At 45.4% G+C, this 25,922-nt stretch overlaps 1 protein-coding gene across 2 annotated transcripts in view; it reads right to left on the bottom strand.

Moving 5' to 3' along the window:
* SLC25A31 (solute carrier family 25 member 31) overlaps window positions 1–25,922 on the bottom strand; it is a 281,298-nt gene that overhangs the window by 233,753 nt on the left and 21,623 nt on the right. The window lies entirely within an intron of this gene.

Genomic DNA, 25,922 nt, shown 5'->3' with positions numbered 1-25,922 from the left:
CAGTAATAGAACATAAAAAGGTGTGAACTGACGATCTAGGTGCAGCTTTGTGAACATACTCTAAGGATACCACTCTAAGATGAGCCACTACAGAAGTCAGAGCTCTGAGCTGATGAGATTCAACCATGGCTGTTATTTGCAGTCTGGTTAAGAGGGAGCAGAGCTGAACCCATTCTGATAAGCCAGTGGACAACGTACAACAGACAGCCTTGATGTCAAGTCAGTTTTAAGTCTGCATATGACCAACAGCTGAGAAGCCTGGCGATGCGATCGAGGCCTTTTCTTATACTGGATGAGGACATAACTATAATCTAAGGTATGAAGGATTATTCTTCTTTTTTGGATACCAGGTCTCAGAAGAAAGGGCAGACAACACAAATTATTGATATGGAAACTCAAGACAACCTGTGGCTGAAAAGTTTTGGTTGAGCAGGAAGGATTATGATCAGATTTATAAGCATGGTTAACGTGAACATTAACTTGAAGAAAGAAAGAAAAAAAAAATAATTTGCAGATTCTTGGAGAAGTAACCACGATGAGAAGCGCCACTTCCCCTGACAAAATTGAAGAAAAATTCTTCACAGTGAATTAAAAGGGGTCCCATAGGTTGAAAAAGGGACAACATTCAAGAAACCTGGAAGTGGAGATACTTGTGCAGACAGTAAAAGCGCTACAAGCCATCCACAAAGCCAGATATCAGTGGATGAATGGAGAGGGATTTTGCGTGTACAGGAACATAGAAGGCACTAAGACGGTGCCTTCTAAGTCAGAGAGGGGAAGCAAGTACATTAGTAAGTGCTTGGGTGCACAAGAAAAGGGACTGGGTGGGAGGAGGCAAGATGGCTGCCAAGTAGGACGCTGCGTTGGGTCTCCCGCTGCGTGGCTTTTCTTCTTCTGAGATTTCTTAATAATGCCACATACTAAAAGAAAGGGGAAACTTAGGGGAGTGATTTCTGGCTCACCCTCTTCTGATCCTCTTCAACCCCGCATCAAGGGCTTCTTCGCAGGAGCGGCAACATAGTCACCGGGGGACAACGACAGTGAAGTGTATGCCGTCCCCTCTGACCTTTGATACCACCTTTAGTCCCGGTGAGCCAAACAAGCCTGCTCACCCCGGATGAGTGGACGTGCCTACCTCAACACCGGCAATGGTGAGGATCTCCTTGGCATTTATACAGGGAGAAGCAGAGCCAGAGCGACGGAGTGAGACCCTGGAGAAAATCATGGGGTCTCGAGGAGAGGTTGGGATAAGACCCGGAGAAGGCACGGGTGAATTAGATCAGGGTTCTCTGACCGAGGAGTATCGTGCTGTGGCAACGATTTCTTCACAAGGTACTGGGCTGAGTATGAGCACCAAGATGGAATCGGGAGGTGCATAAACTAATGTTTTGATATCAGATCTCAAACTGCAACGTCCTAAAGAAATGACTTTAGAGGAAATATGGACAGTCTTAAAATCAATTGAATCCTCAATAACATCTTTGTCCCAAATAACTTTGGAAACAAAAAAAAAAAAATCAAACTGTGTTGAATACTAATTTGATTTCTACTTTTAATATGAAGGTGGAAAACCTTGAGAACAGGATTACCACTATATACAAAGTACAACAAAAGCTTGTTCAATCAGATTTAGTCAATAATAGAAGATTGGAGAATATTGAGAATGAACTTGGGTCACATAACCTTAGAGTGTTGAATTTTCCTGTAATAAATATGATTTCCCCTCTTGAGCTGTTTAAGTTATACATTCAGCAAATACTGAAAATTCCGGAGTCAGCAATGCCTGTAATTATAAAAAATTATTTACATCAGGCTGATCGGGCAGAGGAAGAAGCTGTAAGTCAGACACCAACATTGGATATCTCACAGATATTGGAAATGTCACAAGATATGGAGATTAATCAGAGAAGACCATTGTTGGTCTCATTTGCCTTTTTGACTGACCACAATAACATACTGAAATTTTTCTTTAGATATAGACAATCCCTCTTCTATAGCTGTCAGATTTGGATCTATCCAAATGTGATTAAGCTCACCCAATTAAGTCGTAAAAATGTTCTAAAAATTGGATTTGAAACACTTCAGTTAGGGGCTCGATTTATTTTGAAATATCCGTGCAGATGTTGTATAAGATATTTAAATATAAATTATATTTTCTTTGAGCATGATCAATTCAGAGCATTTTTGATTGCGCATATCCAAGACGTATCCACTAGTGGTTCAGCATAAGTTATATGTTGTGCACTACTCGACGTAATTGTCTCTTTATCTGTAATTTCCCATGTGACACATTTCTGTCTCCTCATATTTCTTATGTTTTAGGTGCAGATGCCTATAAGAAAAGTTTCTTTTTTCTGTTTGTGTATATTTCTTGTGTAAATGTACTGATATTTCTTTACAAGAATGTATTCTTGTGAAAATATATAATTTATTTTTTTTTATTTTCAAAAAGAGGGGCTGAAGGTTTCTGTTTGTCTATTTGGAATATCTGAACCAAATCAAAATGGAATCAAAATGTTATCAATTGCTCTAAGCAAGTACAGATGAGCAAGTACTGAGGTGTTTAACATCTAACCTTTGGATTGAGGAATGAAAAAAATTGGATGTTAGAGTTTTCTTTTGTTTAGAGAGTTAACAACGTAGGGCATGTCTTCAAGTATTTAAGGGAATAGCTGGAAAGTTTATTTATTTATTTATTTATTTTTAATTTTTATATACCGGAATTCCTGTATGCAATACAAATCAGTCCGGTTTACAAGTAACGAAAAGGTTGCCCTGGTCTGGGAGATTAGACTGGGGTTTTTTTACATAGAACATAGAACAATAACAATCAACTATTGAACATTATTACAAGGAACAGTGAAAGTAACAATAGTATTTAACAAACATATAATATTATTATAACATTATTCGTGTTCACATTTTACAAGGAACTTTGGTAGCGTAAATAGTCTGCAAGTAATCGGTTAAATAATATAATATGAAAAGGATGACTTAAATAAATAGATATTGTGAATAATCAAGTTGTATGAGATATGCCACTTATAGCTGTTTGGGTCATGCTGAAGCTATAAATAAGGAAGTAAGGTCATGTTGCAGCACTAACTCTGACCTGGCAGTCATCAGAAGTGATGGAAAAAGGTTGAGGCTTGTTCCCCAATGGAGAAGGAAAATACCCTTATCCAGTCTGAGTTTGCTATGTAGAAACAAAAATAAAGCGATTTAGTTTCCAGTTTTGTATCTATGCAAACAGGTTGTTGAAGACTATTCATGTAGGCAGAACACTAAGTTATCCACCAACATGTTGGATAATCCCAGAAGATAGGTCTGTAGAGAGGTGAATGTCCGACTGCATACTCCATCTTCAACACCTCCTTGCAGAGGCACCATGATTATGTGTCTCCCTGTTTCTTGACATGAAACAGAACAATCCGGTAGGCATTTTGAATTAAGATGCTCGAACTTTGAAAGAGTGTATGTAAATCACTTTGAATTCGGCAGATTGATCTCATAGTGGCTCCATTCATGACACCCAGTACCCTAGGATCAAAATGATCTCATTTGAGCATCTCCCCACTACTGAAGTGATGTCCATCACCAGTGAGAAACGAATAGGAAGAGTACGAGGCAACATCCCATCCTGAACTGAGAAGGGTTTTTATCACTAGAAAAAAACTCTCACCATGGAAACCTGGACTGTGGTGGATAATCATTGGGCAAGCTGATCCCACTGAGAGCATAGATCCTCATGTACATAAAGATGAGTCAGTGGGACCATAGGGTCACTGCCAGGTGTCCTGATGTAACAAGAATCGCTCTGATGTAGTGCCCTAGAGGTCAGAAATTTCTGAATGAGCTATATCACCATGTACACTCAATTCATGGTCAGAAACTCCCTCCTGCAACAAGTCTATCCATGGTTGAATGGATTTCAGTAGACCAGCCAGTACTAGAGCTGACTTTCAGAAATTGACAGACAGACCAAATTTCATAGAAAAATGGGGCGCTTTGCATAGGGAAAAACAGTTATTCTTGATAGTTCACTGTGATTAGCCAATCGTTCAGGTACAGGGAAGAACATGTATTTATTTATTTATTAAAGGCTTTTATATACCGACTTTCTTGATACAAATCAAATCAACTCTGTTTACATCGAACTAAGCAGTAACTATAACCAACCAATCAACAAGGGACAATTTAAAGGAGCATAAAGTTACATTATAACAAGGATGCCTTAACTGGAAGAAGGAAAAAAAAGAGAGGGAGAATGAAGATAAAGTACTATATACAATAGAGTATGGGAGGGAGGCAAGGAGCCAAGAACATGCATCCCCTGGCGACAGAGGCATGCAGCTACCACTGTATGACAATAGGTAAAGACTCTTGAAGCCTCCAATAATGTAAACGGGACCTGTATTGGTAGTGGGAAGAATCCATCTTGAAGCAAAAGTAGCAGCAATGTGAAGGATGGACGGGTAAATGAGCATTTAGATCCTTCTGCCTGAGAGCAAATAATCATTTCCAATTTTATATGTAAGGCAAAAGCATATGGAGGGACATCTGCAATTCCTAACAAAGCAGATGTTTGTTCAAAGGCTTCAGCTCCAGAAATGGGCCCCAATTCTCAGTAGTTCTTGGAGAATAGGAATAAGGGGAGAGGAAACCTTGTCTAAGCAGAGACACAGAGACTGGTTTTATTGCTGGTTAATGAAGAAGTGATTGTGCTTCCTGGTGAGACTGCGTCAAATGAGACAGATATGGATCAAAATTCAGACAGTATAGAAGAGACAGCAGTCGAACTAGACTCCACAACTTGGAGGACCTAGAAGTCCTTGGCTATCTGATGCCACATTTCAAAGAAGATTTGGAAACTGTCTCGCTTCAGGACAGAGTTCGAGAGATGAAAAAAAATCAGGCCTGGTTGAAGAGGCAATAGGTGGTAAAGCTGAAAAATCTGGAGTAGACTCCTACAAAATTATGAACATTGTTAAGCTCTGAAGGTACTCAAGGACCCACAATAGGGTGGGACCACTACATTCCGTTCCCTAACTTATCACAGTGACCAGGCACAACCAGTGACTGCTCATGGAAATTATCTTAGATGCTATGTACCTGAACTCTGTTACAAACCGAGCTCCAGTCAAAGCAGACATGTGAAAAAGATGAAAAGTTTGTAAAGAGAACTGAGAAGGTGATGAATGAATGTTTCTACCCTTCAAATGCAGTTGTGGGTAATAAAAAAAAAAAACATCTCCCGCAGATGACAGGAAAAAACCTTCAGATTTTGACTACAGTCGCTAAGATAGTAATCCACACAAGACCAGTGCACAGAGATATGGACTGGAAATATAAAGCTTCGGAAGAATTCTCTGCCAAGAATGTCTAGGAGCCCTATTAAGGGCGGATTCAACAACGACTAAGTGATGCAACAGTCAGACGACTGCAAACCCTAGAGAATTTGAACTCTGCATTTGAGAATGCCAGAGACTTACATTTCCAAATTCTCATCAGCAACAGTTCGGAATGTTGGGGACTGTAAGAGCCACTGTTATGAACCCTCCTGTAGCGGTGCTACGAGAGACTCCTTACCTCTTCCTGGAGGCCGCTCCAAGCCAGGGTCTCGCCTGCGAACTGTCCAGGATTTGCTACAGGGCCTGGGAGGCCTCGATGTCCTTGGGGCCTGCCTGAGGCTGCTTGTGTTTGTATGGACTTCCTGGTTTGTGCCACGCCCTTCTCCCTAAGGGCCGGCCCGCAGCACTTCTCCATGTTATAGGGCCAGCTAGGTGTGGGCCTGCCAAACTCCTCCCAGGGAGTCGCCGGTCTGCAGCCCTATAAAAAGACTTCAATTTCATTCTGTGTTTGCCTTGCATCAGAGTGACTTCCCTCTGGAGGCTCCTGTCTGCCAGAGCCTTGTAAGGTCTTCTGTTCTTCGTGGAGCTCCTCGTCTCGTCTGCTTTAATACCATGTCTTCATGTCTTGATGTCTTGCCTGAGGTCCCTGACCATGCCCTGATGTTCCGCCATGATCTTCCTCGTCCTAATGTGTCTGCCCGCCATGATGTTCATCCCTGCGTCTTCGTCTGGTGCTCCTGAGCCTTCCGTTCCTGCAAAGCCGTGGTTCTCGGATGATGTCGTGCCCGATAATGGAGTGGCCTGCAGGTGGGATTCGTCCCCGTGCTCCGGAGCCTGTTCCCGCCAGCCATGGGGGAAGCTTCGGATGACACCGGCTTCATCATTGGAGTTCCTCCTTGCCTGGGTCTTCCCTGCGCTTGTCCCACTCTCCTCGTGCTCCATGACCAGCCTCTTAGGGCTGTGTAGGACGCGCAGTGGGACAGGGTGGTCCGCGACTCAGTCCCGCGGGCGGGCTGAGTAGGGCGCCCTGAGAGACAGTGCCAATGTCCTCCTGCCTTACGTCTTGTCTTGTTTGGATCAAGTTCCTCGTCATGCATGTGATGCCGTCGCATCAACCCAGTCTCGTCCGAGATGCCCTCGCATCTCCTGTCTACGTGTCAAGGCCTCCGTCTGCCCTCAACCTCAGGCCGGCCTGCTGCTCCATGCCGATCAAGCGGCAGTTCCGAAAGGGCTCAGAACAGTCGGAGGACCGTTCCCCTACCAACATCATTTGTTGTTGGCTCTGGGAGCTAGCAGGCCCGGCAGAGGGTAAGACCGTGTTTAGCCATGCTGGGACACGCCGTCACCCCTCGGTTCGACCCTGGATTCGTCTGAGGTTGGACTGAGGCCCAAGGGCACACTGAACACCCCGTTCTCAACAGAATGCAAGGCCTTTTGAGGCCGTACTCAACAGCCACTAGCTCTGGCAGGGCATCCAATAACTAGAGGGACCAAAGGATTGGTATGGAGGAGACTTTACTGCTAACAGGTGAATGTTCAAAGAAGTTACATAGGTAAATGTAACACAGTACCGTAGCAATCGCCAAAAGCCATTTATCTACATTAAGTGCTTTCAACACGGGTAAAAAAAAAAAAACTATGGATGATTCAATAGCACATTTTGTGGCAATTCTTAAAAAATCCACTTAGTTGCAGAGTAAAACTATTCAGAGGTGACTGACCAGGATTTTCCCCCTCTAAGGCAACCAGCAGATTGCCGCAGTTCACCTTCATCATCAGTGGAGTACTGGGTTAGTAACCCTTACTTTCCTGATAGGGTTCTTAAGATATACCTTCTGACCCAGGTCCAGATATACCTGACATCATGCCAGAACACCCATCATACTCAAGGTTTGTGAATGGGTGGAAATAAGGTTTAGGCTGGATTTTCAAAGGAATTTACATGCTTAGATCTGGGTTGTACATGTGCACATACACCTGCATTGGGTGAGAAGATCAAAATCCCCGTATCAAAGGTTCTGAGACAGTGTTCACCACTCTGGGTAATATTAGGACTCCAGTTGAAGGAATGACTGTAGCAACGCTGAAAAGAATTAGATTATTCTGTCTCTTTGAATACGCAGGCAGAATTTTTTTTTTTAAATATATCTGTCATCTGTTCCAAAAAAATGGAGAGACTGAATACACATCTGGGCTGTGCACGGACAAAATACAGATGTTATGATCCTGCCCGCAGCTGGAGTCACGGGCAGCCTGTCACCTCTTTTTTTTCATCTTTTTCTCTACTGCTTCAGCGGCCCAGAGGCCGCCGACGTCCTTGTGCGCAGCTGGAGCAACCCTGGTGCAGCCTTGTGGCCAGGAGGCCACCGACTGTGTTCCCATGCGGCCCAGAGGCTGCAGACATGCCTACAGCTGTCGGGTGGCAGGGGGCTGCCGTGTGGTCTTTCTGCGGCAGAGAGCCGCCTCCAACGTTGCTAGGCCAGGGTTTGCGGCCTAGCTCCTGCTTCATTCTGCAGCAGGGACACCACTTTCCAAGGTCCTGCCCACTTCCCGTCTCCTTAGGCACGGGGCCGTGCCTCTCTTCAATACTTAAATGGCCAGCGAGGGAGTGGTGCTCCAGATGACGTCATCGTGGGAGCATCTCTTCAGCCCTATTAAAAAGGCCTGTCTTCATTGCTTCGTTGCCTTCGCAAGGAGCCAGTCCTCCTTTGGACTTTGCTGCATCCCAGCTTCTCCTAGGCACTCTGTTCCATGTTGGAATTCCATGTCTTCGTCAAGGTCTCTCTCGTCAGATCTTGTGTCTTGTCCGTCCAGATCCTGTTTCGTCCTTCAGAGTTCCTGAAGTCCTGATGTCCTTTTCTTTGGATCTCTTCACATCCTGATCTTCTTTTATTCAGATGTCCTTTGCCTCGGCAGCATAAACCTCCAGAGCATTCCGGCTTTTAATCCTCCAAGCTTCAGGTTCCATACTCAGAGTTCGCTCGAACTCCGTGCCGAGCCTTTTACTCAGAGTCCCTGGATCCTGAGGTCCTTCTCCATATCCTGAATCCTGTCCGGGTCTTCAGAGTCCCTTGCGTTTGCTTTGCCACATGAATGAACTCTGCATAACCTGTACTGTATCAGCGTGGTCCGTGCCTTGCCTTGCTGTGGAGGGCGCGCCTCAGTGCAGACCTTGGAGTCTTCGTCGTGGAACCTCTAAGTAACTTGAGTTGGGAACCACCAGCATGGGCCGTGACCTGCCTTGATTGACTGTTGTAGGGCGTATAGTGTGGCAGTACCTATTCTGAACTCTTGACTTGTGACTCTGTCTGAGTTCTTCAAGTAACCTGAGCTCCGTCTCAGATCTTCAAGTAATCCTGAATCTTCAAGTAACTTGTGACTCTGAGTTCTCTACGTATCTTGAATCTTCGGGCTTATCCTTTAAGCAGCGAAAAGACAAAGAAGATCGGTGTATCAAGGGACTTTTATTAGAACTTGCCAGACCCTGGCCGAGTTTCGTTCACACAGGAGCTGACTCAGGGGCTACTGTATAGATGGATTCTTGATTATAGCTACTTCAATGCAAAATCATCATAATATACTCATGTAGATTCTTAAATTTTAAATTTATACTTTGATTTCTCATACATTTTACAATGAAAAAGAAAATAAGCAATTTTGGATTCTATTACATCGAATTCAAAAAAGAAAATAATATCTATTTCACATTTCCAATGATTAAATCCACATAATGGGGAGCTTAACTTAAAGGATAATTAATTATAAGAAATAATCATAACTTTATGAACTTCAGGAGAATATATACTTTTTTTTACCAGTTTACAATATATCCATATTAACCGATTATAATACCCTCAGCTACCTTTGTCTGTAAGAAAAACTTCTAGATGAGAAGGCTCAAGGAAAACAAACTTATTTTTGTGTAGTGTAATAATGCACTTACATGGAAATTTGAGAAAGAAGGTGGCCCCAAGGGCCAACACTCTCTGTCCCATCAAAAGAAATTGTTTCCTTCTCATCTGAGTGTTCCTCGATACATCAGGGAAAACCTGGACTAACTTACCACAGAACATAAAACTTTTATTTTTTAAATATTTTTGCAGGACTAGATTTTTGTCCTGCTCCAAAGCAAAGGTAACTATCAAAGTTGCCCTTGTTGGGATATCATCTTCAGAAGCCTCTAAAAAAGATGTTAAATTTGGGCTATTAGCAACTAACACATTAATTCCACCTTCTGGGGCTATACCTTCTCTTCTGGAATTAGATAAATAATATATCTTGGAAATAAGCACTTCAAATGAAATACTCAATATCTCTTTAACATATTTTTTAAATAATTCTTGCGCAGATAACAATCTAGTAAAGGGGAAATTTAAAAAACGTAAATTTTTCCTCCGCATATCATTTTCCAAACCTTCCATATTTTTATATATCATCAGGGTATCTTTAATAAAGGTAGTCCCAGTTGTTTGTAAAGCTGTTATCTGAGAGTTCAATACTGTGTTTGTGGCTTCAATTTGATCTATTCTTTTTCCATGGTCGTCCAGTTTCCCTTTTATCTCATTAGAAAAAACTGTAGCTTGGGCCATGGATTGGGATAACCTCCTCTCCATGTTTGTAATCGCTTTCCAGATGTCTACTAAAGATATATTCTCTGGATCTGGCACAGACATTCCCCCCTCCACTCCTTCAACACTGGCTGCGGCCTGATCCAAGAGTTTCTCATCTCTGTCTTCAGATGTTACCACCTCACCTAGGTTTGGGGTATCTAAAACAATTTACCCCTACACTTCCTGAGGTACTAATGGATAACTGGTCCTGGGCAGGACTAGCTATAGCCCCCGACGAAAAAGATAGATCTTGAGGAGCCTCCTTGGAGGTTTGACTCACCCTTCGCGCTAAGTGCAAGTCCATCGGACCTCTTAGTTCTTTTGCCACCGGTGTCGATGTTATCACCTTCATTTTTCGTTTCTTCCCCATCTAAAATGGAGGGCTCTTCCTCTTCAAAATTTTCTCCAGGGGCGCACCGGCGGCTGCGCGCCGCTGTACTGCTCTTAACACTGTTTATACAGTCAATCCTGCGGATATAATTTAGTCAGGGTTTCATAACAGCACCAACTGTGCCAAGCAACATGTCAAAATTGTGCGATGCCGTATGCCAAGTCAAAAACCGAAAGAACTCATCTGGATTTAAACAATCATTGTACACTCCGGCAAGGAACTGCAGCTTGTAGTGAAATTATAACCCTCACATATCCCGAGTCTTCGTCTGATTCTGAGGTCTTCACCCTTCAGTCTCTGTCCGTCCTGTCGCATTTGCTGTTCCGTACGGCAGGTCCGAAAGGGCTATCGAGTGGCCGGAGGGCTACCCCAGTGTTGCGTCCGGTCTTAGACGGCTTTGCCCCGCTTGTTGCACCCCTATCTCTGCTCTTCCCACTTACCTGGGCAAGATGGCTACCGCAGCGTCATCAAGCAGACTTCTCTGACGTCCCCGGAACGGCTATGGTGCAGCCATATGTCATTGTTCCTACCAGGTACCTGCTAGGGTGCGCACGCAACCCACGTCTAAGTACGCCCAGTGGCGCGTTACCTAGAGGGCATTCCCTCATGTGACGTCACGCCAATCCGAGTATATCTACTTCTCAAGATTGCTAGCTCATTGAGTTGATAAAGGCTCGAATAGATTCAAACTGTTCCTGTCTGCGCTACTCTGCCAATTCTCTGCTGCCTGCAGGAAGCTTTCCTCTTGCCCTTCGGGGTTTACTACTAACTTGGGTACCTGCTCCTCGGGGGCCCTCTGTTCTATTTTCAGGTGCCATTCAGGGAACAGGTACTCGCTCCTCGAGGGCCTGCTCTCCCTGCCTCTGTGCCTGTACCAACGACAACTATCTGGTGGAATCGCATCCATAAAAGCTAACACCAAGTGAGTACTCTAATATCTCATCTGTCTCATCCACAGTAACTCCTTGCTGCGGAAACTCCTGACGTCATCTTGGAGAGAAGGGCTCCCTCTGCCGTGGTCCCTGAGACTACAACTCACCACTGCCACCTGGTGACTACTTCAACCTGTATAATAAAAGAGTTCAATTCCGGTATTGTGTGTATAAAAGTCTAGCCCAGTGCTGTGGCTCCTCACGGGGCTCCTCCCCATGGGCATGGTCATCTCCACAGCACCCAAGGATCCACTAAAAAAACACACGTAATAACATTATGTTGCTGGGTCTCTTTGATGCGTTCAAGTTCGGCAGAGGTCAGGGTCCTGCATCTCCAGCCTGTGCTTGGACACTCCTCGCCTGCCTCGGCACTTCCCGGAGCTCCTCTGCGGTTGCGTTGTGGCCGAAGAGTACACAATCTCCCAGAAATGGGACCACCTCCAGCATTCCAACAACAGACTGAGGAGACTCTCGAGGCAACTGTTGCACAGGAACTCCCGCACATACTCAGTAGAGCTCAAAACTCTACTAGCTTGGAGAGACAAGTCTGTTTGGTGCTGCTAGATGACATCACCCACAGATCAGGTCTAATTCGGTCCTGCTTACCAATAGAAAAAAGACCTTTCAGCCAAAATGACAAGTAACTGGACATCTGAAAAAGCAGAATATAAATCAAATGCCATTAGAACCATAACTATGAGAATGGTACCATGCCACTATAATATCTATACCATAAAGAATGAAATGAGACTTTTAAAATGCAGTAGTTATGTACTGGCTAATGGTTATTTGCATGCAGTAAGAGACCATTTGCAATATTAATATATCACTACTCATATTCCTTTAAACAGTTGAACAGCAGTAGCTAAACTATTATATATAAACGGTTATATCAAAGTATAGATTTGAAGTGTTACACTGGAATGAAAACAATTAACTCTGAGCATGCACTGCAGATTTACAATTAAATTTCTCAACTTACCACAAACCCATGGCAAGTAATTTTTTGGAAATAATTCACATTATTTTGTTTTTATGATAATCTTTTAGCAAACTTGGGTGTATTCAAATCTTCCAATATTTTAAATAAAAAGATTAAGAAATTATACTTACCTGATAATTTCCTTAATATAGAGAGATGGGTTCAAGATCAGTGGTTATACACATCTACCAGCAGATGAAGATGGAGCAAACTGACGTCACAGTATATCTACTCCTGCAGTGACATCAGCCTCCAAGTATTCTCTTCAAATGCAACTGTGGACAGACTAACCAAAAAAAAAAAAAAAAAGCTTCATTAAAAACAGATAACCATTTCAATACTCAGTCAACATGAAACACTGAACTCAAGACAGGAAATACATTAACAATAGTCTAGGGCAGAGCTTTCCAAAGTGTGTGTCGCGACACTTTGGTGTGTCGCCTGAGGTGTGCCGGTGTGTCGCGCAAGCCCGGTGCACGTGACACACCGGCAAGTGGGAGCCAATGCGGCCGCCGGTGGAGCTCATCCCACTGGCGGCTGAGCAGCGAAGAATCGTTGTGCTGTGTGCCGCAGACACACAGCCGGAAGATCGGTAAGGCCGTGATGAGTTCACGTCACCACGGCCCGAAGAAAAAGGGCACATCTAAACGTGCAGGTGCTCCGCCTCCTTCCTGCCCACGCGGCCCCAGAAGAAAAATGTTGCCGGAGCCGCACGGGCAGGAAGGAGATGAAGCAGCCGCGTGCAGAAGAGGAGCCGCGTTGTTGCAGCGGGCGAGAAGAGGCCCGGTAGCAGGGCCCCCACCGCGGATCGGATCGGCCCGAGAAGATCAGGGCCGCTGCAGAGCCAATCCTGCAGCGACCCGTGAAGAGGAGGCCCAGAGGTAAGAGAGAGGCTGAGGGCCTGTAGAGTGCGTGTATTAGCTGAGTTGAGAGATTGGGTGCCTGTATGAGCTGAGCTGAGTTGAGAGATTGGGTGCCTGTATGAGCTGAATTGAGAGATTGTGTGCGTGTATGAGATGAGTTGAGAGATTGGGTGCCTGTGTGAGTTGAGAGATTGGGTGTGGGTGTGAGGATCTCAATGTTTGCAGAGACAGCATGTGAGAGCCTGGCAAAAGAAAGAGAGGGGGTCTGCCTTTAGTGTGTGCATGTGTATGAATGGGTGCCTGCCTGGGGGTGTATGTGTGTGAATGGATGGGTACCTGCCTGGGGGATGGTGAGGGAGTGGTGTGAAAATGAATGGGAGCCTGCCTGGGGGTCAGTTTTAGTGTGTGAGAATGACTGAGAGCTTGCCTGGGTGTGTGTGTTTGTGTGAGAATGATTGGGAACTTGCCTGGGTGTGTGTGTTTGTGTGTATGTGAGGGAGCCAGAGAGAGTGTGTATGAGAAAATCCAGGGGAGTAAGAGTTTGTGTGTGGGGTGTGTGTGGAGAGGGAGAGAGTGTCTTAGAGCCTGAGAGTGTGTCAGTGTCTGTGAGAGCGAGAGGTTATGGTGGGTATAAGAGCATGAATGTGTATGTATGTGACAGTGTATGTGTGAGAGAGAATGGACATGTGAGTCTGTGTGAGAGAGGATAATCTCTGGGAAATTGTAAAAAAATGTATATGATTTTAATTAATAGAAATTCTATTTATCAGTAGTTTTAAAATATTCTTTTATTAGTATGGTTTTACTATTATAACTGATGCTTTATGTTTCTTGATTTTGTTTGTTTTATGAGGAATGATGGTTCTGTTTTTCCATTGTTAATACACAGAGTCTGGCTTCTTGGAGTTTCCATTTCAGTTTTTGTCTAATTTGTGCTCCTTTATTTTGTATTCTGTATTTGGTGAGGGTCTGTCTCTGCTCTGTGTGTGTGACCATGATGAGAGATTCTGCTAGCATAGGGATCTATAGCAATCGGGTTTGTTTTGTTTCCTCAATAGGTGGTGTATTGGTATTCTAGGACCCAGTGTAATATTTACCCATGCTTTTTCACAGGTAGGGTTATTGTTGTTTGAGTCCTTGGTGTTATTACTGTTATGTTACAATGGGATTGCAGTATAGATTTTGAGTGTCTTTTTTGCGAGGTTTTATTTTAGTTCACAATGTGCCTGGCAGTGGAAGGTGTTTGTGCTGCTGTTACTGTGAGGTGACACCAGCATTTGAAAATATCTTTTAGTATGATGAGCTGTAAGGGAAACATCCAAGCTCCATTGTTTGGGGGAATTTCAGTGGATGCACAGAGTTACAGAACTGGAGGTGCAGGATTTATATTGACATTCTGTCCCTTCCTATAAATTCCAGATTTCACTCTCATAGCCATATAGAATTAGTTGAATGAGGCTATCAAATAATTATATAGTGTGAAACTGGCCAGCTTTTTAAAATTATGCAGAAGACCCTTTGGACTTTTTTATTAACACCAAATATTCAAAAGCTGTGTTCATCCCATCAAGCTCATATATCTCATTAAAGAGGTAAATTGAATAACACAATAACTTTGTTTTATTATTGTTACTCATAAATTATAACAATAACATTAATCTTGGAATATTATATATTTTTAATATAAACGAAAGGTTTTCACAAGATATGTTGTGTCGTGAAACATTTTATTATATTTTATTATGTATATATTTAAGGAAACATACATAAATTGTCGAAATACATTTCGTTCATTTAACCTTTAACCTCCGGTTTGCTTGTAGACTAATTACTGTGTCCCGAAATTATGTTTGTCTAAAAAGTGTGTCACCAACATGAAAAGTTTGGAAAGCTCTGGTCTAGGGACTGGAGTAACCCCTGGAAAACGTAGTCACCCAGGAGCATTACATCACAAACATTTGGCAGCCAAGGGTGGGAAACTGAACCCATCTATCAATATTGAGGAAAGGAAATTATCAGGTAAGTAGTAATTTCTCATTTCCTAGCACACAGATGGGGTTCAGGACCACTGGGATGTACCAAAGCTTCTCCCGAATAGGGTGGGAGGCTGCCCGCAATCTAGTCAAAACCACACACGCAAAAACTGCGCCCTCCAGGGTCTGCACATCCAGACAATACCTGGAAAAGGTGTGTAAGGAGCTCAGAAAATGTCAACGAGAGACAACAATCTAACCTCCGCCCATGACACTGTCTGAATCTTAGTGGAATGAGCCCTAACCTGAATAGGCAACGGCTTTTCAGCGGCCACATACGCAGTTGTGACTACCTCCTTAATCCAGCGAGCTATTGTAGCCGCGAAGCCAGCTCGCCCTCTTTACCTCCATCATAAAGGATAAACAGGCAATCCGTCTTTCGGAAAGGCTTAGAAACCTCCACATTTCTTTTCTTATTCAGAGAAGGTAAGGAAATGGACTGAATCAAGTGAAAATCGGAGACCACTTTAGGCAAGAAAGAAGGAACTGTACAAAGGTGAATCACTACTGGAATTACCCAAAGGAATGGTTCCCAACAAGACAAGGCCTGCAGCTCAGAAATTCAATGCACAGAAAATATCGCCACCAGAAACACAATTTTCAAGCTCAGTAAGTGCAAGGAAAGGGAGTGCATTGGTCAAAAAGTAGGACCCGCCAAAAAGTCCAAAATTAGGTTAAGACTCCACAAGGGTACCGATAACTGCAAGGGAGGACGAAGAGGTTTCATTCCCCCCAAGAATCAGGCCCATCCTGCAAAAATTCCAAAATGAGTGGATCCACTCCTCGATCCTCCTATCAAGCCTCAAACACTTGCCAAACCTGTACATAGGCTAAGGAAGCAGAGCCGAATCGAATAGTCCTGTGTTCTCACCCATGGCACCACTTCCAGAGTTACCAAACTGAGAACCTGCCGCCGTCAAAACTATACCACTGTTGGTCGAATAATGTTCACCTGCGACATCAACTTCTGAATTTGAATTTCTGGCAGGTAAACTTTGCCCTGTCTCATGTCGAACCAAATACCCAGAAACTCCAATGACTGAGATGGCTGAAGACTGCTCTTGGCAAAGACTACAATTCAACCGAACAGGGAGATCACCTTGCAGGTCACCAGGTGGCTCTCTTCCAGCGACTTGACTTGAATCAGCCAGTCATTCAAATATAGTTATACTAGGATTCCACCCTCTCTCAACTCTGCTGCTGCCACCACCATAACCTTGGAAAAAGTTCTGAGAGCGGTGGCCAGACCAAAAAACAGCGCACAAAACTGATAATGGCACTCCAATACCGCGAAAAACAGAAAAAGTTGGAACTCCAATCGGATGGGAAAATGGAGGTACGCCTCGGACAGATCCAAGGAAGTCAGAAATTCATCCAACTGCACGACCATTATCACTGAGCGCAATGTTTCCAAGCAAAAATTAAATTAAAAATTAAATTAAACATCGCCGCCCGAATTAAATTAAGGAGGAGTCCACTGGGACAGGCCCTCCTCCCGCCGACCAACGCCGACCGACGACGCACTAATTTCTACGAAGTCGCGCCGGTGACCTCACTCCGGTGCGACCTCACCAGATTTAAAGAACCAGCAAGATCACAGGCGCCGCGTGCCGGCGTCGCACGCCGAAGGAGCGCGACAAAGGGGCCCGCCCCTTCGTGCAGCCCCTGGGTGCTATACCGAATTCTAGTCCATAGCTCAAAATTTCTCTCCCCATCAGTTATTCCCCCCCCCCAAGTTTCTACGCGAACGAGGTTCACCTTCCCTCTCCCACTCTTCTACTCGCCCCTCCCGCACCTTCAGCCATCTCAGCAGCAGGAGAACGAGAAAGAGAAAGAGAAGGATTCGCAATATAAAGGTACACATCTCGTGTCCCTCTAGCTCTCATTCTGCACCAGTCTCCGCACAGAAATCATCCACAATCGCCTTTCCAAGCGATCACCCAGCTCTCTTCCTTACAGCAAACAGCCAGCAACATCCAGCACCTTACCCCACAGTAAGCATCCACTCTCCCATTCAACAAACATCCTGCACTCATCTATAACAGCATACGTCCAGAACTCTTCTCTGCCAGCAATCATTTAACACTCATCTATAACAGCAATCACCCAATACTCATCTTGCACCAGCATCTTCCCAGCAATCTCCTAGCACTCGCCTCTTCAAGTGATCTTCAGGCTCTCATCTGCTCTCATCTGCTCCTGCGATCATCCAACACTCCTCAGAGACAGAAGATCCTGCCTGGAATCCTACACCCACAAAAACCCCACAGGGCAAGGCCTTCAATCCCTTCACCTCCACGAGGCGCCTCCTTCCATCCTCCACTGCCCTCTACTCGGTCTCTACAACAAGCTATCACATTATCTACAATGCTCAACCGCCCACGTACCTACAAATCCCTCACCCCAATCATGATTTCCCCCACCACACAGTTTTTAGGGCTCACTTTATTCACTATCATCCTGTCCAACTCCCAATCGCTCACCAACAAAACATTAATACTCAACGACCTTCTGCAGGACTCAACCCCAGACTTTTGCGCCATAACAGAAACATGGCTCAAATCTTCAGACGTCGCCCTAATTAACCAATTACCATCACAAAACTACGATTTTTTCTCTATACCAAGACAAAAAAAAAGAGGAGGGGGTATCTTCCTAGCTGCCAAAAAGTCCCTGAGATTTACACACTACCCAATCCACGCAGCTACCAAGCTAGAAATAGGATTGTTCAAATCAGAACATCTCCAAATCCTCCTAGTCCATGCCCCTCCAGGCCTGCTAGAGGCCGATGCCTCCCCCATTCTCGAAATTATAGCTTCTCACCTAAACCTAGACTCTCCTGCTATAATCTTGGGTGACTTCAACTTACATGTTGACAAAGTCCCCCTCTCAACAAACTGCGAAGCTTTCCTCACCGCAATGTCAGCAATGGGTTTCAAACAGCAAATCAACAAACCTACTCACAAAGCGGGCCACACGCTAGATCTTTTCTTTACAAACCCCGGCATTGCACAAACCAAACAACCAGTGTGTAAACAAGTCCCATGGTCAGATCACTCATTAATCTCCACTACCTTCTCTCTGTTACAACCGGGCTCTAATCACTACTCCAGTCCATCATTCCTCTACAGGAAACCTTGCGCCTCGGAGAACCTCATCAAGCTCCTAGCCCCAGATCTCTCACACATTGACGTCTCCACGCCCAACTCAGCCCTCCAATCCTGGTCCAAAATAACAGAATCAGTAGCAAATACACTATGTCCGCTGACAACTAAAAAGCCTACACAAAATGCGTCCAAAAGACAACCCTGGTTTAACGACGAACTCCGAAAACTCAAACATCTACTTCGGCAGAAAGAAAGAAAATGGCATAAAGCCCCCTCACCATCCTCACTTTCTGATTACAAACGCTCCCTCCATTTACACAAGAGCATTACACTGAAAACCAAAAGAGACTACTATGCCCTTAAGATTCACCACCTCATCTACGACTCTAAAGCTCTTTTCACCTTCGTTTCCAGTCTCACAAAAGCTATCACTCCAGATATCCCAACCGACTTATCCCACACTAAAGCAGATGAACTGGCTCTTCACTTCAGTAAAAAAATCTCCGACCTCCTCAATCAGCTGACACCAAACACTTGCACATCCGATAGCACATATCTTCTCCCAAACAAAGACATTCAGCTCAACTCCTTCGAACTCATCACCATCTCAGAGATACAAGCGGTGCTGAAGAAAATGAAACCATCTTCACACCCTTTTGATCAAATCCCTTCCAAAATGTAAATCGGTTTGATGTGATTCCTGTCATGAAAGCCGGTATAGCAAAATAATAAATAAGTAAATAAAATAAATAAAAATGAGTCACCTACAAATGACGGTTGACCCCTTTGAGACCCAGGATGGGATGAAAGGAGCCCTCCTTCCTGGGCACAATGAAATAAGCAAGTTTGCTTACCATAAACTGTGTTTACCATAGATAGCAGGATGAATTAGCCATGTTGTCTGGGATGTCCACTAGGGAGCGGCCTCGACGGAGCTTCACAAAGATCAGAGCTTTGCTCTGTGCAGCTACGTGGCTGTTCAGTCTTTCCTGCGTGGCACCATCTTCCTCTCAGTCTATAACAAAGCCAATACCATGAAAGGTGGTTTTAGCAAGGCTGTCCAGGGAGGCGGGCAGGTCAGCATGGCTAATTCATCCTGTTACCTACGGGAAACACAGTTTACAGTAAGCAAACTTCCTTTTCCCTGTCTATAAGCAGGCTGAATTAGCCATGCTGTCTGGGAGTCCCCCAGCTAATAACGTAGAGCAGAAGTTGCAGACCGATGTTGGGGCTGGCTATGTGCCCGCAATTTTGGCTGCTCAAGTGCCATATTGTGGACAGCCTCAAAGCTTAGAAAAGGAGTGGAGAACTGCCCTGCCCAGGGCTGCATCTGAAGAAGCCTGTTCATCTAGGCAGTAATGTGATGTGAAGGTATGCAACAAAGACCAAGTGGCAGCTCTGCAAATGTCCGGTAATGGAACATCCTGAAGATGGGCCACCAAAGCAGCTAATGCCCTCACTTGATGGGCCTTTGGATTCCCCGCGAGGGCCTCCGACCACAGGGAGTAGCAGAAAACTATGCACTGCAATATCCAGTTAGATAAAGTCAGTTTGGCCATGGAGTGTTCGGGTTGAAAGATACAAATAACTGTGAAACTCTCTTGTCCAATTGTGTAAAACGCTTGTAGTACGCCAATGCACGTTTGCAGTCTAGTGTGTGGAGCAACTTCTCTCTTTCGTTGGCATGTGGCTTAGGAAAAAACGTTGGCAGGGCTATAGTCTGGTTGAGGTGGAATGCAGAAATAATCTTTGGCAAGAAAGCAAGATGAGACCTTAGCATCATTTTAACATGGTGAAACTGCAGATAGGGGGAATAGTGAACTAAGACCTGTAGCTCAATAACCCGTCTGACAGGGGTTACCGCCATCAGGAAAAGCACTTTCCGTGTAAGATATTTTATGTGGCAACTTTGCAGAGGTTCAAATGGGGGTAGTATAAGTTGTTCCAAGACTAGATTGAGGTCCCACGGCACTGGGGGCTTAGCCAAAGGACACAACCCGAGGAGTCCTCATGAAACATGCGACCAAAGGATGGTGTGAGACTGGTAGGCCGTTGCGTGAGTGATGACAGACCACAATTGCGCTTAGATGGACTCACAGAGATGTCGTTGCTAGTCCAGATTGAAACAGCGAATGCAGGTATTGCAATAGCAACTGAAGTGAGCGAAGACTTGTGCCGTTTTTGCAGAGGCTCTTGCAATTGAGGGGAAGCCCTCATGCATTTGTAGATGAAGGAAAGGTCCGAGAATATGTGCTAGGATGAGCTGGAAGACAGGTGCTCTGAGAGGGGCTCAACATCAGACAGCTCCTACTTGAGACACACTCCTGGTGGGATGTCCCGGTCCTCTGCCAGATGCCTCGTGTTGGCAAGGCTCTGAAGGCTGGGGCGCCAAGTGCTTCGCAGTTTGTGCGTCAGGCACCACCAGCTGTGTTGATTTTTTTCTCCTGCGTAGAGAAAGTCACGGTTTCCTGCATTGGGCGGGAAGAATAGCACCAATGCGCCGCTGCATTGGTAGCGCCTGATGCATCCATGCTATCATCCATGGGCTTCGCTACTGACATGTGCCGGCGACTGTGTCAACGGCGCTGATCTGGCCTCTTCGCTTGGAGAAATCACTCACTTTGAGGTTACAGACAACACACTTATTCGTCCGTGCGGCGCATCTCCCAACGCATGCCACTTTTTCCCCGTGTGGAGTCTCTCATACCTCCGATGGTTTGCCCACGGGCCCCAGGGGCTGTAGGGAGGATGCCCTCTTTGCTTTGGCCAGCTTGTTCAAACAAGGACTTGGCAAGAAGTGGGAGGAGCACCAGTCCAAACCTCCCTCTCTCAACATGGCGATTTTCATGGCCCTCTCCCTCTGGGCCCAGGGGGGGAAGACATGTGGCCGCAATGCCAGCAGTTGGCCTGGTCGTGGTCCAGGCCCAGGCATAGGTAACAGTAGTTGTGGCCATCCGTGGCATACATAATTTTGCTGCATTGGCAAAGTTTGAATCCTGGGGCATGCGGAGGCATGGGAGTACTGAAAGCTGAGAGAAAAAGAAAAGAATCCCGGTCAAAAAAACTGCAAAAAAAACTGCAAAAAAAAATAATAAATTCTGAAAAAGGAACCGAGAGGGATTTCTGTTAAGCCTTGCATGCAGCTCACAACGTGGGGAAAAAAAAAAAAGAGAGACTGGAGGAAGATGGTGCCGCGCGGGAAAGGCTGAACAGCCGTGCAGCCGCACAGAGCAAAGCTCTGTGATCTTTGTGAAGCTCCATCGAGGCCGCCCCTAGTGGATGTCCCAGACAGCATGGCTAATTCAGCCTGTTGATCGATGGGGGGGGGGGGGGGGGGGGAAGGAATATCGCCCGTATTTTCTTGTAGATATTGGAACCACGGCCCTCAGACTGAGGAGCCTTGACAGCACAGACTCTACTGCCTGCTTCTTCTGCAGGGAGTGGCAGGGTGAACCATGAACACGTCTCTAGGGACAATGCGAAACTCCAGTGCATATCCTTCTCGTATGACCTGCAGGACCCACTGATCCAATGTGATCTCGACCCACCTCTGATAAAAGAGAGGGAGGCGTCCCCCTATCTCCTTTCCCCCCCCCCCCTCCAAGGGTGGGTCAGCAAGCCATCACTAGGAGGCTTGGGAGGATCCACTATCCAAGCCCGCACCTGGCTTGGGCTGTCTGGGACGAAAGGACCGTGACCTTCCGAAAGGCCAAGTCCTCTGAAAGGTCGTCTCTCTGTAGGGACGAAACCGCTTGGAACCTGAGACGACCCCTCATACCAAAGGGGTGCGGCAACTGCTTCTTATCCTCCAGCAACCAAGGAACCAGAGATTTATCCGACCTACTAGCCAGTTTCTCCAACTCACTCCCAAACATGAGTGAGCCTTTAAAAGGTAATTTCATAAGATTAGCTTTGGAGGTCACGTCAGCCGACCAATTTCACAGCCATAATTGACATCTGCCTACTATTACCAAAGCCACTTCCCTGGCCAAGGTACTGACCAAATCACAGTCCGCAAATGTTAAATAAAAAGCGGCAACAGGTTCCATAACTACTCTGGAATTCACTCCAGAATCAACCTCCTGAGAGAGAAGCAAACAAGGCGAGCCACCAGGGAACAACAGGAAGCTATTTGCAATGTCATTGCCACTGCTTCAAATGCTTAAGGATGGCCTCAATCCTCCTATCATGCACATCCTTCAAGGCCGCTACTCACTCCACGGGGATAATCGTCCACTTAAGAGTTGGCACAGGCAAGCGCATCTACTTTCAGAAAACGCAGAAGCTCTCTCACCACTGGATCCAGGGGGTACAGGGCTTCCAAGGTCTGACCCCCTTTGAAATTTGCCTCCAGGGCATCCCATTCAAGATCAATCAATTCTTGAATGGCTTCCATAACAGGGAAAACAACAAGAGGCTTTTCTTTGGCTCCGACATGGAATCTGCCCCAGGTACTCCCAGCATCTTCAACGTCTGGGAAATCAAGAGTGGCAGTTCATCTCTATGAAAGAACTGCAACAGAGTCCTATACACTTCCAGTCCCAGAGGAAAGCAGAGCTGCTTACCTGTAACAGGTGTTATCCCAGGACAGCAGGAGAGCTGCTTACCTGTAACAGGTGTTATCTCAGGACAAGCAGGATGGTAGTCCTCACATATGGGTGATTAGCAAGCTACAGGCTGAGTCATATTTTAATTGAACCAACAGCACATAACTTGTACAACAGGCACAACTGGTGTACTGTTGGGAAAAAATGAGGCAGCCTGAATCACAGCAGGTGGATGTGGAAGGAGTTGGGACTATACTGGAAAAAAGTTCTTTAAGATAGATTGGCCAAAGGCTGAATCTTGGCGTCCTTTGTTGTCCAAGCAGTAATGGGCTGCAAATGTGTGAAGAGAGCTCCATGTTGCAGCTTTGCAGATGTCAAGAATCGGCACTGAACAGGTAGTGTGCTACTGAGGTTGCCATGGTTCTCACTGAGTGCGCCTTTACTTGTCCCTGAAGAGGAAGACCTGCTTTGTCATAGCAGAATGCAATACAGTCTGCTAGCCAATTGGAGAGAGTTTGTTTGCTCACTGCAACTCCTGGTTTGTTTTTATCAAAAGAAACAGAGTTGGGTGGATTTCCTATGGACTGCACTGCAGTCCAGGTAAAATGCAAGTGAACATTTACAGTCCAAAGTGTGTAAAACCTTCTCACCTTGGTGAGAGTGAGGCCTTGGGAAAAATATGGGCAAGACTATCGACTGATTCAAGTGGAAGTCAGTAACCATCTTGGGAAGGAACTTAGGGTGAGTACGGAGGTCCACTTGGTCATGTAGGAACCTGGCATAGGGTGAGTATGTAACAAGTGCTTGTAACTCACTAACCCTTCTAGCAGATGTAATGGCTACTAGGAAGAGCACTTTCCTAGTAGTAAAAAATTTAACATCACAGGAATCTATAGGTTCAAATGGAGAGCGCATGAGCCTTGTAAGTACTAAATTTAGGTCCCATTCAGTGACTGGTGGCCGTAAAGGGGGTTTAAGTTGTAATAGACCCCTCATAAATCTACTCACAAGGGGTTGCGCTGTTACTGGGGCATCCCCTAGTGGTATGCTGAGATGGCACTCAGGTGTACCCTCACTGAAGAGGTCTGGAGACCAGAGTCTGAAAGAGATAGTCTAATAGTCTAATAAAGATGGAGTGGGGCAGGAAAAAAGGTCTATACCTTTGTGTGTGCACTATATGGTGAATTTTTTCCACTTAGAACTATAGCATTTTGTGTGGAAGGCTTTCGTGAAACTATTTGCACTTGAGAGACATCAGTTGAAAGGTTGAGCCGTTGGAGGCTCAAGCTTTCAACATCCAAGCTGTGAGGGATAGGGTCTGAAGGTTTGGATTGCATAACATGCCTTGGTTCTGAGTTATGAGAGTGGGTGCTGAGCCCAGGCGAATTGGTTCTCTGATCGAGAGGTCGAGAAGTATGGGAAATCATACTTGAGGCCAATATGGGGCTATAGGTATCATTGACCCCTTGTCCTGTTGTAGCTTCACGAGAGTTTTGCCTATCAGCGGTATCGGGGGATACACATATAGGAGGTTCCACGGCCCTGGCACTCAGTATGGTGGAAAGTTCTGAGTCTAGAAGAGTTGCGTGATCTTTGTGTATCCACAGTAGATTGGGTGGTAAATTCTGTGGTACTGTGAGAAAATTTAGACAGTATCCCTGGGTTATGATGGAAATAACCCATTGGTCTGTGGTGATATTGAGCCAATTGGTTAGAAAATGATGAACTCTGCCTCAGACTGGCAGATCTGGATTTGGATTTTTGGCGAGGCTGCTGTTCTCTGATAATGTTTCAAAATCCAGACGCTTGGCCTGTTTGAGGAGGTGGATGAGGTCTGGATACTTTAGGCTGTCGGGAGTGTCCTCTCTGAGATGGCCTAGTTGTTCGTCCGCGAGATGCATGTGGGTATTACCTGCGTGACAGGCAGCACAGAAAGAAAAGCGCTTAGGTTTCTTAGTCAAGGTGCCATTAGACTGTCAGTAGCTTAACAGGCAACTTGAAGATGTGTGTTCAGTCGAGTTCACGCTGAAAAAATTCAGGCGCACAAAATGTATGTGCACAAAAGGTTAGGTGACCCAAATCTATATGCCACAAAAACTAAACGCTCTGTCACTGCGCCAAACCTGGGCACACAACCGATAAGTGCTAGAATGTGTGCACAGGTAGTGCACCCAAAAGAAACTGGGCACACAATTCGGTTACACAGCCGGACGCACTTGAGCACACCAATGGTCCTGTAGAGCGCAGCTGAATGCGCAGAAAAGCATACGAAAAGTTTCCCAGGACAAGCAGGATGGTAGTCCTCACATATGGGTGACGGCAGGGGAGAAAGACAGATACTTCACACATACCCATCATAGCTCTCTGCTTCAACGGCAGGGGGAACGAAGAAAAGTGGATCTATATACAGACAACAACCAACAAGGACTGAATTACATAGTCTGGGTTAACAAATAAGCATGGGTGTAGCTTGCTTATTGCAGCAGTTACAATCCCTAACTAATTAAGCTAGATATTCACTTAGATGCAGCTCCAACACTGCTCTCTACATTAATGGTGGGGGTGAAAGGGAAATAGAACCAAAAGGTTACTAAGAGCCAAGACTAACAGAAGTATGAGAAAAAAAAACAATAAAAAGTGCAAAGCTTGCTGGGCAGACTGGATGGGCCGTTTGGTCTTCTTCTGCCGTCATTTCTATGTTTCTATGAAAACTCCACTGCAGCCTACCAGGTGGTGCACAGGAAAATGGCTAATAGCAGGGCCTAGCCCACCCAGGCTGCTCAACCCAGCAGGCTGCCCAGTTTCCTTAACCCCCACAGGAGTGGGAACGAGTGTTGGACTGCGCACTAAGCACGGAGACCAGAAGAAGTCCTAAAACAACCCTTCTACTCTGTCTTGGACCTTTTAAAAAAAAAACAAAACCTGAGCTCAGCCTTCCTGACTGAGTAGAGACTATCTCCAGCTGAATGGGGAAAGGGAATATGCAGTCACCGCCGCACTTGATTTCCTGCACCCACTGCCATTCAGCTGTCCAAGAAGCTAAGTCCACGCCTGCTGAAAAACCAGCTACTGGACCAAGGCACTCATCTGTGGGACCACGGAAATC

The sequence above is a fragment of the Rhinatrema bivittatum genome, chromosome 1 (genome assembly GCF_901001135.1).
Source record: "Rhinatrema bivittatum chromosome 1, aRhiBiv1.1, whole genome shotgun sequence".
NCBI classification, from domain to species: Eukaryota; Metazoa; Chordata; class Amphibia; order Gymnophiona; family Rhinatrematidae; genus Rhinatrema; species Rhinatrema bivittatum.
The sequence above is the reverse complement of the archived record's forward strand: the minus strand, read 5'-3'. Positions and strand labels throughout refer to the sequence as shown.